Source organism: Rousettus aegyptiacus, unplaced genomic scaffold (assembly GCF_014176215.1).
Source record: "Rousettus aegyptiacus isolate mRouAeg1 unplaced genomic scaffold, mRouAeg1.p scaffold_m13_p_16, whole genome shotgun sequence".
Classification (NCBI taxonomy): domain Eukaryota; kingdom Metazoa; phylum Chordata; class Mammalia; order Chiroptera; family Pteropodidae; genus Rousettus; species Rousettus aegyptiacus.
Window position 1 is genome coordinate 37,643,479 of NW_023416291.1, and position 13,767 is coordinate 37,657,245.

Sequence of the window (13,767 nt, forward strand, 5' to 3'; positions counted from 1 at the left end):
TGAATAAACCTTGAAAAGTGAATGAAGCCAGTCACAAGGCACATTGCATGAGTCCATTCATACATAGAGACAGAAAGTAGATTAGGGGTGCTGGGGGCTGAAGAATGATGGGGGTGATGTGGAGAGTGATTGCTGATGGGCACCAGGTCTCTTTTGAGGGTGATGAAAATGTTCTAAAATTGATTGTGGTGATAGTTGCATCACTCTGTGAATATACTAAAAACAGTGAACTGTACACTTTAAATAGGTCAATTGTATGGTATGTGAATTTTCTCTCAATAAAGCCGTTATAAAAATATTTAATCTTGATTGCTGAGTGTTCTGGTGCCCACTTAATCCTTACCCTAATCCCCGCCCTGCTGTCCCCTCCCACACCAAATTTAAGAGGGACAGCTAAGGTAGGGGGAAGGCCCCAGGGTAGGCAAGGAGAAGTGGTAAAGCTGGGGAGATGTGCCAGCTGTGCCCCCAGCACCTTTTCTCCTGCCAGCAATCACTGAAGAAGTGGCAGGCTCCAGGATGAGAAGAATGATGGCTCTTTCTGGGATGTCTCTGAAGCCTAATTCCAAGGGCCCTGGCCTGCCTGCCCTCGCAGACAGCCTGACTCAATTTGTCCACTGTGTGCGTGTGACCCTCCTCTGTCCCTCAAGTGACTCAGGCTGCCTGGAAGCCCCTTCCCTGGGGACAGCCGGCTGCCCACGGTGACTTTTCACAGACATGGCGGAAGCAGGCCGGCGCCTCCAGGACCCAGGCAGGGCTCCTGGGGGCAGCCCATCAGGGCCTCGGCCCCACAGCCCATCCCACAGAGAGCCTAGGAGCTGGAGTGGGGGTGGGGAATGCTTCTCAAAGGGCCTTTGTGGGAGCGGCTGGGGGGGCTGCCCGGGGGGACCCCGCCCTGCGTGACTCAGGCTTCATTGCTGGGTGGTGACTCACGCCCAGGCCCCCCTTCCGCCTGCTGGGCAGCAGCAGGTGCTGCCAGATCCAGCTTCAGGATGGGGGCCTCCATAGCTACCTTCATGTCTCTCTTCCCTTGGCCTGTGACCAGTACTCATTTCCAGGGGTGCCTGCCCTGCCCAGATCTCCTTGCCCTATAGGGCTCAGACCAAGGAGAAAACTTCCCACACTCCTTCCCTCCTTGGGAGGCAGACCCCTGGTGCAGAGCTGAGACAGGCAGGCATCGTCTCACTTTTGGTTTATGGAATCTTCAAACCATCAGAGAGGCAAGAGTTTTGTTGCCAGCTCCTTTTAACAGATGGAGAAACTGAGTCTCGGTGAGGTTGTGGAATTTGCCCAAAGACACAGGAGATCAAATCCAGAGTCAGAGTATGTCGAAGCTGCTGCCCAAACTGTAAATGGATAGTAATGCTTGCAAGCTGCCTAGTACCACCTGCAATCCTGCAATGTGCGCCCATTTCACTGATGAGCACACCGAGGCAGTGAGCACTGAAGTCACAGACCAAGAGAGAGAGGCTGGGATGGGATCCGAATCTCGGAGCCCAGGAGCCGGGGCCTTGATCCGCCGCTTCCCCACGGGCCTTGGGGCGCCCACTTGGGGGCGAGGCTGCCCCCGACGCTGGGCCTCTTCAGCCGCCCGGGCGTCTGAACCCGGGCCGCCCGCCAAGCTGCCGGGCGCGGCGCCCACCCGCATCACGCCGCTGTGAGTCACCGCGCGCCCGCCCCGCCCCCCGCGCCAACAAACAGCGCGTTGCCGGGCAATCGCCGCTGGGGGGCGGGGGACGGCGCCCTGGCTCTGTTTGAGGACCCGGGTTCGAACCTCTAGCGCGATAGGAGCAGCGACGGGATCCGTGACATGATGGCCTTAGTTTAGGGACTCAGACCAAGGCCTGTGGTCCTAGCGCGCACGGAGATGAGGGCGAAGGAGACAACTGCGGTTCAGTGGGGGAGGATAGAGGGTGTCTCTCCCCAAGCCAGATCCACTCCTGGTTCTCCGCAGGTGGGTGCTAGGGTCCGCGAGGAGATAGCACAGGGTCTTCGCTGTGGGGTGAGAGGAACCCTGGGAAGCTGGACCAGAGCTGCACCCAAGTGGTGGAAGTCACTTTCCTAGAGGGATTTGGGGGTACAACCTAGGGTGTGGGGATCCCAAGGACTGTGATGGACGATTTTGGCTTTTTACCCTTAAAGCAGCTAGCAATGAGCACATTTTGTTCCAAACAGTTCTATACACATGTGTACCTATGTATATTAACTAATTTAATGTTCAGAGCACCCCTCTGACCTTTCACTTGTATTTTTCCCAGTTTACAAATGGGTAAACTGAGAAGCAAACTTCTTTGCTAGAGGCAAAGCGCCTAATTTGAACCCAGGCAGAGTGATTTGGGCTCCCATACTCCTCTCAGCCAGGTGCATGCGCCCTCCTGGTGACAGTCATATCTGTGGAAGTGTCCAGCATTGGTAAAGATACAATTCCATGTAAGAGCTTGGGTGGGACATGTAAGGGTATGGTAGGGGCCAGTGGGCTCCTTGGGAGCTGTAGACACAGGAGCTGAAGGCTTTGCCCTCTGGAAGCTGTGACACACCCCCTGTCAGACTGTAAAGCATTCACATCCATTCACCCTGGGTTCTCCAGGACCCTCTAATGGTCACCACGGAGTTGCCCACAGGACCCCTAAGAGGGCTGTAGTAGGGGAGGTGGTGTGGAGGCAGATGTGTGCCTCCCCCCACAATGCCTGGTCTCCATCAGGAAAGTGACCACTTTTTTGTCATTTAAGAAATGTTTATTTTAATCAAATGTTGAGTAAATCATTCAAATGATTGAGTGGGGAGACAGAAGAGGACAGAGTTCCTGGAGAGTCTAAAGCCAGGGGGGCATGGCGGCAGGTCAGGAGGGCTTCCTGGACTAAGTGGTGCCCTAGGACCTGAAGGATGCTCAGGCAGATGTGAAAGACAGGTTGGAGAGAAAGTGGAGACTTGACGAGAAGGGCCTGTGGCCAGCGAGGTGAGGACCACAGAGGAACTTTCTGCAGTGGATGGTGGAAGGGAGATGTGATTAAATTTAATTGTCTCTCTGGAGAATGGATGGAAGGAGTAAGGCCGGAAGCAGGGAGCTGCCTGTTGGAGTACTTTCAGGCCAGAGGTGATGGTGGCTAGGAGCTACAGTTGCCAGATTTAGCAAGCAAAAACATAGGAGACCCAGTTACATTTGATTTTCAGACAGAACAAGTAAATTTTTTTTTTTTGCCTGGAACATACTTATACTAAAATATAATTTGTTGTTTATCTGAAAATCAAATGTAACTGGCTCTCCTGTATTTTACCTGGCAAAAGTACTTGAAGGTCTCAGGGGCCCCTGGGGATGGGGGCAAGATAATACTCACAAGGATTGAACAAATGAACTTGGAAGTGGATACTAGCACCCCTATTTTATAAGTAAACTGAGACCCGATGAGATATTTTTCCCCTCTTTGGTAACTTGTCTGTACAGTTAGTGAGTGACCCACATGGTGGTTGGAGTCCACCAGTGTGGGGAATGGGGGCTTGCTTAGACACTCTGATTCCCTAGGTTTCTGATGACCCAGGTAAGGGCCTTCCTAATGCCATAGACTCCCCAACCCTTTCAGCAGCCTGGGATTTGTGCCACTCCTTTGCACCCCTCCTCCCAGGACACCGAAGGAGTGGGAGGGACGGGAGGCGGCTTCAGTGGGGCTCCAGTGCCCCGTGGCGGCTCAGCCTCGTCCTCCTCCAGGCCGGGAGGCTCCGCCGAAGGCGCCCGCCGGCAGGGGGAGGGGGAGGGTTATTTTTACCTCCCTCCAGGCGGCCTGGGCGACAGGAAGTGAGCGCGCGGCCCGCCAGATGTGGGGAGCCTGGCAGCTGGGAGCAGCCAGCCACAGCTGGACTGGCGGCGGGCCGCGGGCTGTGGGAGGCGGGGTGTGCGAAGGGTGGATCCTAGGCCTCGGGTCCCCCTTTGTTCCCCGCCGCCTAGCCTCCCCTCCCAGGTCCCCCTTCTTCCCAACCCCCCACTCATCCCGTTGGTGGCCTCGCTGTCTCCCAGCTTTGCTCCAGTCCCCTCGGTGCTCACGGAGCTCTCGGGTCCCGAGCGGGGTGAAGGACCCTTCTCCTCACCCTGGGGACCCCCGAGTCCCAGCGGAGTGAGGGTGGGAGAGGGAGACAACCCATAGCCGCCCCGCCTGCTACCGCCATTGTTTACTCGTCGGCTGCCTCCTTGGAAACTTAACCCGCCCGCGGTAATTTTATTTGGGAACTTCGGCCAGTTGCCATAGCAACCCCAGTGACGTCGGAGGGGCTGGGGCCCGAAATCCCCGGGAAAAAGAGGAATGGGATTAGTGGGGGAGACCCCCAGGAGGGATCCTCCTTAACCCTGCGCCTGCCGAACCCCAGTCAGAGCAGAGGGCCGCCAGATGTGACACCTCTTGGGCACCCCCATTCTGGCCCGGTGCCAAGTCGGGGTGGCAGGCCAGGCCCTGATGTCATCCGGTGTTGGGTGGGTGGTGAGTCAGTCCCCCGGCGGGGGCTGGGCCAGGTCTGGGGGCTATTCCCATCTGACTCACCCCTTTGTGCCCCTGAGCAAACACCCAGACTCTGCCCTGGGGATGCCGGGCACTGGGCTGGGGGTCTTCCCAGATCCCTGGGGCCTCTCTGCCCTTCTGTAGGTGGATAGGCAAGGGCTTTCCTGGAGCTCCGCCCCAGTCCGGGGTGTTGAATGGAAGGGTTATTGGCAGTGAACTAAGGCCACCGCTTGTCAGGTCCTTCTCTGGATGTAGGGAGTGGCTGGTGCCCTAGTGAGGGGGCAGGTGGTGGGATCCCTGCTCAGTGCATAACACAGCCTGTCTCCAGGACGACAGTAGGCCCGGGGCACTGACTGACAAGGAGGACAGCCGCCAGCCCAGGATCAGGCTGGGAGGAGCCACTCTAACCACAGTGACGTGGGACTTCCTCGGCAGGGCCTGTTTGATGTCTCTGTGTGGTGCGTTGCCATGGGGCCCGGCAGGCCAGCCCTGGAGTGTGAGCCAGGATGACCTACCATGCAGCTGGGTCTGTCAGGGGCCCTGGACCCAGCCGCCTACCCCATCCCAGGCCTGCTATGTATATCTGGCATTCCTATGTTCCTATCCCATCCTAGGCCTTGAGCCAACACTTAGGTACATCTCATCTTAGAATCTAGGAACAACTGCAAACTATACATTTTCAGGCCCATTTTACAGACAAAGAAACTGAGGCTCAGAGAGATGTGATCACTGGCCAAAAACATTAGCTAGAAAGTTGGGGAGCAAAGATTTGAAACTTGGTGTTTCTATTCCCCTCCCCTTCTCCCTCCATCACACTGTTCTCTTTGCTGTTTTTCAAATGCCCTGGGTGAGTTCCTGCCTCAGGGTCTTTGCACTGGCAGTTCCCCCTACCTGGAATTTTTCCTCCAGATGTCTGCATGTCACCTCCTCCTCAGGGTAGTCTTTTCTGACCTGGCCCCTACGCCCTCATACCTCATTTCTTTTGCCCCTTTCTCTTCTCCTCCTAGCATACACTACCCAACAGAGTACAGAAGACCCTTGTACAGCACAGGAGTTAGGGACATTGATCCTTCACACAGTCGAAAATCAATGTATAATTTTTGACTCACCAAAACTTAGCTGCTAAAAAGCCTACTGTTGACCAGAAACTTTATCAATAACATAAAATCAATGAACACGTATTTTGTATGTTACATGTATTATATACTGTATTCTTACAATAAAATAAGCTAGAGGAAAGAAAATGTTAAGAAAATCATAAAGAAGAGAAAATACATTTACAATATTTATTGGAAAAAAAATCTGCATATAAGCGCACCTGCGCAGTACAAACCTGTGTTGTTTAGGGCTCAATTGCATATATATCTTCATACCTGTTTATTGTATGTGCTTCCCCCATAGGTGACAACCCCATGAGGGAAGGGACTTTCTTCTGGCTTGTTCTCTGCTGTGTCCCCAGTGCCAAGAACAGCACCTGGCACACAGCAGGCACTCAATGAATGTTTGAAGAATGAACAAATGGGTGTGCATGTGTGCCCTGTGCCACCTGACTTGTCCTTACCCTGGTCCTGTACCCCCACCCCTCCTTGTCATGACAAAGAATTGATTGGCAGTTTGGAGAGCTCCCATCCCTGGTGGCTGCTGTCCTGGGTAAACTGGTCCGGGGATGGGGGCAAATGTTGAGGGATCAGGAGGAATGGCTGGGGCCAGCAGGAGGACCCTAAATGAGGGACGCTAAATGAGCTGGGGTGGTCTGAGCCACATGCAGAGGCATAGCTTACAAGGTCAGAGGCCTTGGCACAGGTATCCCAGGAGACCAGCATGGAGGAGGCCTTTTCTCTAAATGTAAGCCTGATTGGGCTAATGAGGTGAGGGGAGGGTTCTGGATGCGAGACCTTTTTCTGGGGTGTAAAGGCAGCATTTTGGATGGGGGGGCCCATTGGAATGACGTGTGCGTGTGTGTGTGTGTGTGTGTGTGTGTCCACAGGGAGACACCAGACCCTGGGAACTTCATTCCTCTGTAGCTGCTCCAGCGGCCATGTGGCGAGTGCCCCACCCCCCCTCTGGGCCCCGCCCTGGGTTGGGGAATTCTCTGCCACCCCAAATCTTCCCTGGGGCCCCATGGGCGGCTCTGCCCCCTCCTGCCCCAACCTGCCAGATCATGCATCCTGGGCTAGCCTGCCTCTTGGGCCCCACAGAGAAGGACCCAGGAGCCCCCAAGGGCTGGGCCCCATGGGATGGTAGTTAGGTGTGGCTTCCGCCTCTACCCTCTCCCATCCCACCAAGATCTAGGTGGGACCCAGCTAAGCTGTACTGAGGAAATAAGGGTGCTGGGGTGCTAGGTGACCCAGAGGTGTTCAGCCAGCTCCTTCAGTCCCCTGCCTGGGCCTGCTGCTAGGTCTCCACCCCCCTAGAATGACTCTTATTGCCCAGGAGGTAGGCGATGAAAAATCTGACCCCCAGCCCTAATTATGACTTCAGGAATGTTTGAGGTGGGTGGGAGAAAACTGCCTTACCCCCCACCCCCAGATTAATGTCCATACAGGTCTGGAAAGGATCCCTCTGGCTCTGGAACACTACTGGGGCATGGTGGTGATTTGGGGCCCACTTGCCCTTGTTCCATCCTGGAGAGGGCAAAGTGGCAGCCGGGCATGCCCAAGGAGGCTGGCTTGGCAGCAAAGGGCACCCCGCCCGTCGTTTACTGCGTTTTTGTTCCCGGCCCCCCACCTGGGCATGGGGCCAGGCCCCAAGGCAGGGCCCGGTCCTGGGGAACAATGCCTCGGTGTTCCTCCTGGTGGAGGGGAGGTCTGCAGAGGATGAGGTGGGACAGACAGCAAGCAGGGCAGGAGGGAGCGATCCAGGGAGGCCCTCTCTCCCAGTGATACCGCGCAGGAGCTACAGAGGCTGGGAGTTTCCCAGAGGCCCTGAACTGCCACGGGGCAGGGATGCTGGGAAGCCTAAGAAGGGAGGTCACCTAGATGCAGGGACCATCTAGACTGGGTTCAGAAAGTCTTCAGCGGTAGCAGGAGAGAGTTGAGTGGAATAAAAGGTGGGACTTCCAAGGCTGAAGAAAGCAGTGTGAGACGGAGGAAGTGAGGGTTCATATTTGGCAGGATCCCAGAATACTCAAGCCCCTGCCCTCCCCGGGAGGGGTCCACAGTAGCAATGTGTCCTAGGTCTGGCACGGTGCCCGACCCTCCATCTCCCTTCCTCCGGCCTCCTGGGTGTCTCTTCTTGCCCCTAGGACTTAGGCCAAGAGGGGTTCGAAGGTGCAAAGGGGATTAGGATGCCTGCTCTACCCCTATCCCTCTAGGGAGAAACTTCCCTGAAAAAAAGGGCTGGCCTCGGAATCCAAGACCCAGGCGGGGAAGTTGGGCTGGGTTTGGGGCACAGGCCGAGTCGGGACAAAGAGGGCGAAAGTTGGGGCTGAGTTAGGGACGGGACACAGTTGGGGGACCAGAGAAAGTGGGGGCGGACCGGCTCCGGGGGCACATGACGGCGCTCCCGCCCCGCCCCGCGCCCGCCCCGCGCCCGGCCCGGGGGAGGAGACGGGGAGGTTTTAAAAGCGATTCGGCCCCGCGGCGGGCCGGCCAGTGAGTGGGATGAAGCGAGGCCGGCGCCCGCCCCCGGCCCGGGCTCGCCGCCCGTCCGCATTCCCTCCGCCCGCCCGCCGGGCCCAGGCGGCGGCCGAGCCCCGAGAGCCGCTCCCCTCCCCCGCGGTGAGTCGGGAGGGACCCGGGAGGGAGGCGGCGGCGCCGCGGCGGCAACTTTTCCGCGCCGGACTCGTGGGCGGAGTGAGGGTGCGCCCGGCAGGTCCCCCGGCCCTTTGCGAGCGGGAGGGAGCCCAGCCGCTGGGGGTTGGAGGGACAGCGGAGACGGTGCCCCTGGCGGCGGTGGCGGTGGAGTCCCGGGGCGCCCCCTACGGAGCGGGAGAAGGGCGGCCCAGGCTCAACCCTCTCTCCAGGTCTGGGGGCCCCAAGAGATCCATGAGAGCTGGTGGGGAGGGCAGGTTCCAAGGCGACTGTGGCAGGTCAAAGTGGGCAGGGGGTTGGCGGCTGGCTGGGAGGGTATGTACCTAGCTTTGGGTGGGGGAAATGGATCTGTGGGTGCCTGGATTCCTGTGTGTGTCTGCCTGGGTTTGGTGGGAGTTGAGACTGGAATAGTTGGTAGGGGTCTCCTAGAGTTCTGTGGATAGAGGCAGGGGACAGTGGTTCAAGTTCTTGACATGTTAGCCAGTGAGTAGGGGTGGAAAGAAAGGCCTTCCACTGGGAAGGTGGGGTGGGGGCCTAACAGTCCAGACTGGGTTTGGGAGGGCTTGGGAGACCCCTCTCCTCCCTTCTGGATCCACTTGGCCCAGGAGAGAAGGGCTCATTCAAGGTTGCATGGGAAGGGGGCTAGGTTTTGGAGATTCCTGGACGGCTGACTCCCCAGCCCTGTGCATGTAGGGGTCCCTTTGCCCTTGGGCTGCTGGAGGAGGGTGAAAGGCCTAAACTGAACCCATATTCTTCCATCCTAGCCCCAGACTGACCTCTGACCCCAGTACTGGACTTGACTGCGTCAAAGCCTATACCGACTTTCCTACGAAGCCAAGACAGGCCCAGACCCAGTAGCTTCCTAAATGCCTTGGAAGTTCAGTTGGCTCCTTGTCACCTGTCCCCTCTCTACTCCAGCCCCAATCAGCTGCCTACCCATGATGGGTCATATATGAGGGTGGCTGGGGGGTGTGGGACCCCTGGAATGAGGGGTGTCCTCTGTCAGCCCTGACCATGCCAGTCTGAGCTGGAGGGCAGTACTTGACAGGTGCCCGGGCTTACAGGAGAGGTGATGTGAGACACACCCTGCCCGCTCACCCACGCACCCTGCCCAGACCAGCCTGGTGCATGTGTTCACATGTTGCTGTCCTTGTGCCAGTTCTGCCTGAGCACCCAAGGGGACACCCTCTGCTCTCCACCCTTGCAAGATGTCCTCTAGGAGCTCCCTCAAGGCCCCAACTGGTAGGCCTTGTCTGTGGGCCTGGTGGGGGCCCTAACTTAGCTGCTGGCCTGGCCCAGGGCTGGCACGCAGAGCACATGCGTGACAGGGCGTGTCTGGGGGATCAGGCCTGTCTGTGCTGGCCTAGCCTCTGAGTCTCTGCAGACCCTTGCTCATGGGAAAGAACCAGCAGAGATGGATGCTTCAGGGACCCCTGTACCAACCCTTGCTTGTTGCAAGTGGAGGCCAGATGTGTGCAGGCCACAGCTGTGGGGCAGACCCCCATAACATCCGCAGTCCCAGGGTAACTGGCTTCATGGGTGCAGTGGGATGACCAGCTTGTCATGGACCCAGGTGGTGCTTTGATATACCTTAACACATTTTTCAGAGTTTGCCCTTCACCTTAAAGGCTGGGTGGCGGAATCTGTTCGAGATGAGTAATGCTGCCAGGAACCCTGAGCCATCTTAAGAAAACTCCTTCCTGTCCCTCTCTGTCTGGTCCTTCCCCACTTTGGATGCACTCCGTGCCAGGATCAGGCGAGGCATTTCCTCAGGGTTACTTTGTGACCCTGATCCTGGCCCTGAATCCTTCTGAGCCTCAGTTTCTCCATCTGTAAATCGGGAGCATTAGCAAAGCGACTGGGGAGAAGTGTGCACTCCTTTTCAGGCACTCACCATCAGATCCCTTTGGGGACACTGTGGACACCTTCCCGCTTGCCATCGAGTATCCTGGCTGGACACAGAGGTGTGTCTGGGGAAGACTTGTCACCCGGGAAGGACATTCGCAGAGGGCACTGGGTGTGTGAGAATCCTTGGGCAGACAAGGACGCCGCCATGCTGGGCACGGCTGAGTCATGCTCCAGCAGCGCCTTGCCCCAGGGTGCTGGAGCTGGCGCCACCCTGGGTGTGGTCACTGAGCTGTGGCCCTGGACAGAGTGGGCCTGGGTGGTCTGGGATGGGAGCCTGGATGGTGAGGGCCCAGGGACCTGACTTCTGAGATGCTAAGCCCCTTGGCCTCTCCCTGGCCTGGGTCTGGTGTCACAATCCAGGACTGTGTCAGCCCCATCCTGAGAATGCCTTGGGGAGCCTAGGGACCCCCAGTCTTGGGTCTAACAATGATCAGGGTGCCAAAGGAGGAGGACAGGGCCTGGAAGCCCATGACTGCCCTCAAGGCCAGCAGCCCCATAAAGGCACGCCAGGACTGTGACATGGACCTATCTGAGGATAAGGCAGAGGTGGACATGGAAGAAGGGTATACCCCTCAGTTAAGAGGTCACAGCATGAATTTAGGGGGCCCCTGGGAATTCCGTCACTAGTCTGAGGGGGATTACAGTTTAAGGCAGGGGTTGCAGTATGGTTTGGTGTGGCTGGGCGTAATGGGGGCTGGGATGTGACTTGCATGGTTCCCCTATTTATAACAAGTGATTCAGTCCTCACTTACTCACCCCTTCCTGAGCCCGCCCCGTTCCCCCAGCCCTGGGTGGGCAGTGGGGCCCACCCACTTGCCAATGCCCTACCTCCCTCCACCCTGGTGCCAGCCTCTGAGGGCTGCCCATCGGAGGGTTGTTATGGTCATGGTGATGGGATCGGGTGGGGGGGGGTGGGTGCTGGTGGTCAGGCGGTCCTTGGCTGGGCGGCCCAGGTTGGCGGCTGGCTCAGAGGCCCTAGCCAGGGAGCCTCTGCGGAGAGTCTGGGCCCATTAGGCAAAGCGTTAGTGACAGGCTGGGAGGGCGGGCGGTGGCGGCCGGCAGGGCGGGGCCTGTAGCCCTTGGTATTTTCCGATCCCAGCTGCTCCGAGAGGGTGGAAAGTATTTGGGGACCAGGCTTGGGGGCGGTGGTGGTGGCGCCCCCGGCGGAAGCAGCCCATATTCATTCTTGGAACATGGGGTTGGGGGGGTGACAAGATGCGTGCCTGTGTGTCTCATGCCTCCACGCCCTGTCTGCAGCGCATTCTCAGGCACACGTGCATCCATCTGTGCAGCCCAGGGCCCACCCTCCCCCCACGCCTTCAGCTGCCAGGAGCTTGGCCCTCTCTGGACACCATCTCCTGAGAGCTTGAGAGGCGAGACATTAGGAACAAGGGCCCTGACTCCTGGGCACCTGCGTGGCAGTGCCCCCTCCATGTAAGACCTAGGCCTTTTGTGCCTGCAAGGATGGGGAGTGGCCTTGGCCCCAGCCCGGGGCTCTGTGCAGGGGAAACCCCACAGGAAACGGGCCTGGCCAAATGGCCGCCCTTCCCGTTCTCGTCCCTGGGACACGATTGTGCTGTCTCACTTCCGGAGGAGGCCCAGGGAGGCCGGCTGCCCTTCGGGGCCTCGTCTGCTCCTGGTTGGTGCCCCCAGACCCTGAGGAGTCAGGGCTGGGCTGGGGCCCGATGGGACAGTGGGCGGCCAGTGTATATGTGTGTGTATAGGGGTTGGGGGACAGAGCAGGACATCTGTTCACCTGTCTCCCAGTGGTGGGCGCCACCAGATCTGGGCACTGGGGTCCTACCCGTTAGTGGTGTCCTCATTTCCATTATCCTCCTTGTTTCTTCCTGGTTCCTGATGACAATGTAGCCCTGTCCTAATTATATGTAATACTCATGGGATCCTTACCACCACAGTATCCCTGCTTTATAGATGGGGAAAAGGAGGCCCGGAAAGGTTGATTGACTTGCTCAGCCACCCAGCTAGGAAGCTACAGAGCTGGGGTTCAAATCCAGCCGGCCTGGCTCCAGAGTTGGCTCTCTCTTAGCCACAGAGCCCCGCTTACTGAACACAGGGCTGGTTACACGCTGCCCCCTCCCCACCCCTCACCTGCCCCAAACCCTGCAAAGGACCTGGAGCTTGGTTTAAATATTCTGCCTTCGATGTCTTGAAATTCCTAATTTCTGAATGAGAGCCCTGAGCCCCACAAATTCTGTTGGTGATCCCAGTGCAGGGGACTTGCTGAAGGACGTACATACTCTCAGTGAAACCTCACTGTGCTATGAGGTAAAGGCCCTCGGCTCCATTGTACAGATGGTGAAGCTGAAGCTTGGTAGGCATTTGGGGAACTGCTGAGCTTGGCTTTGCAACTCAAGCTGTTGCAATTCCGTGGGGGCATATGTGCCCAGCTTGGAGAGCTGGGTGCCCACTGCTGGCATCTGCTCCAGTGGAGTGAGGGCTGAGGCCTGACTGCTGAGGAGACGGGATCACGGGGGGAGGCCCTGGTGGTTTCCTCCTGCCCTTCAGGCTTCTAGGAAGTGGCGCCAGCTGGGGTGAGATCACTTCCTCAACCGCCTGCCCGCCACCCCCTCGGCTTCCTCTCCCCATGGCCCCATTTAGCCTACCCAGGGCTCGGTGGTGGTGATGGGGGGTGGACGGGAACAGGGCATTGTTGTGCTGGAGACCTGGCTCTGGGAGTCCCTGAAGCCTTCCTGGCTCAAAGGGACCCTCCGGGCATCTCTTTCTCTCTGGGCCTGGGACAGAGAGCATGATTGGGACAGGAGCATCCAGCCTGGTGGTCTAGCTCTCCCTTCAGCTGCTGGTGCACATAAGGAGAAGGTATCCCTGCAAGTCTTCAGAGGACAGCAGAAATCAGGATATGGAAGGCATATGTCCTCAAATCTCATTATCTCCTTTGCTCTCTCCTCCCTAGGTGCCAGCCGCTGACCCCGCCCAGTGCCCCCCTAACCCTGTGCCATGGCCGGCTGGGGTTCCTGGGGATGGGATTTGCTGCCTGTCACAAATCACATTGCCAGGGATTTCCAACCGACCCTGAGCCCTGCCTCTGGGGCCATCGCCACCACCACCAAGGATGCTGCCCAGGGATGAGGTGGCAGAGAGGCCCCCGCCGTGTACATCTGGCCTGGGGAGCAGGGCTTAGCTGCTTGTGAGCAGGGTCTGCACCAAGTCGTGTTCACAGTGGCTAAGTTCCGCCCCCCGGGCCCTCACCTCCTCTGGCTCTGCTGCCTCTCCTGCCTGTCCCACCACCTGGGCCTCCCTGGGCTCTGCCTCCCGTGCCTACTGAGCTGAAACACAGTTGATTTGTGTAGACTGGCTCAGTTCAGCAGGAACAGGAGTCAAGCCCCCTCAGAGCCTATGGCCCCCACCCTCCCTGGGTGGGCTGATGACTGGGGGAGAAATGAGAATCCAGACCTAGAGCTGTGTCTGGAGAAGGGACTTGGGGAGGGATGGGGCAGATGGGGTGGATGGACTCAGCTGTCTGCAGGCCATCTCTCCCAACTCTGCACTTGGGGACCATCCCCAGTTCTACCTCCAGCTGGGCTGTGCTCCCAAGGAGGCTAGAAGGGGACAGGGGAGGTAGGTAGACCTTCTATGGAAAAAAAAAA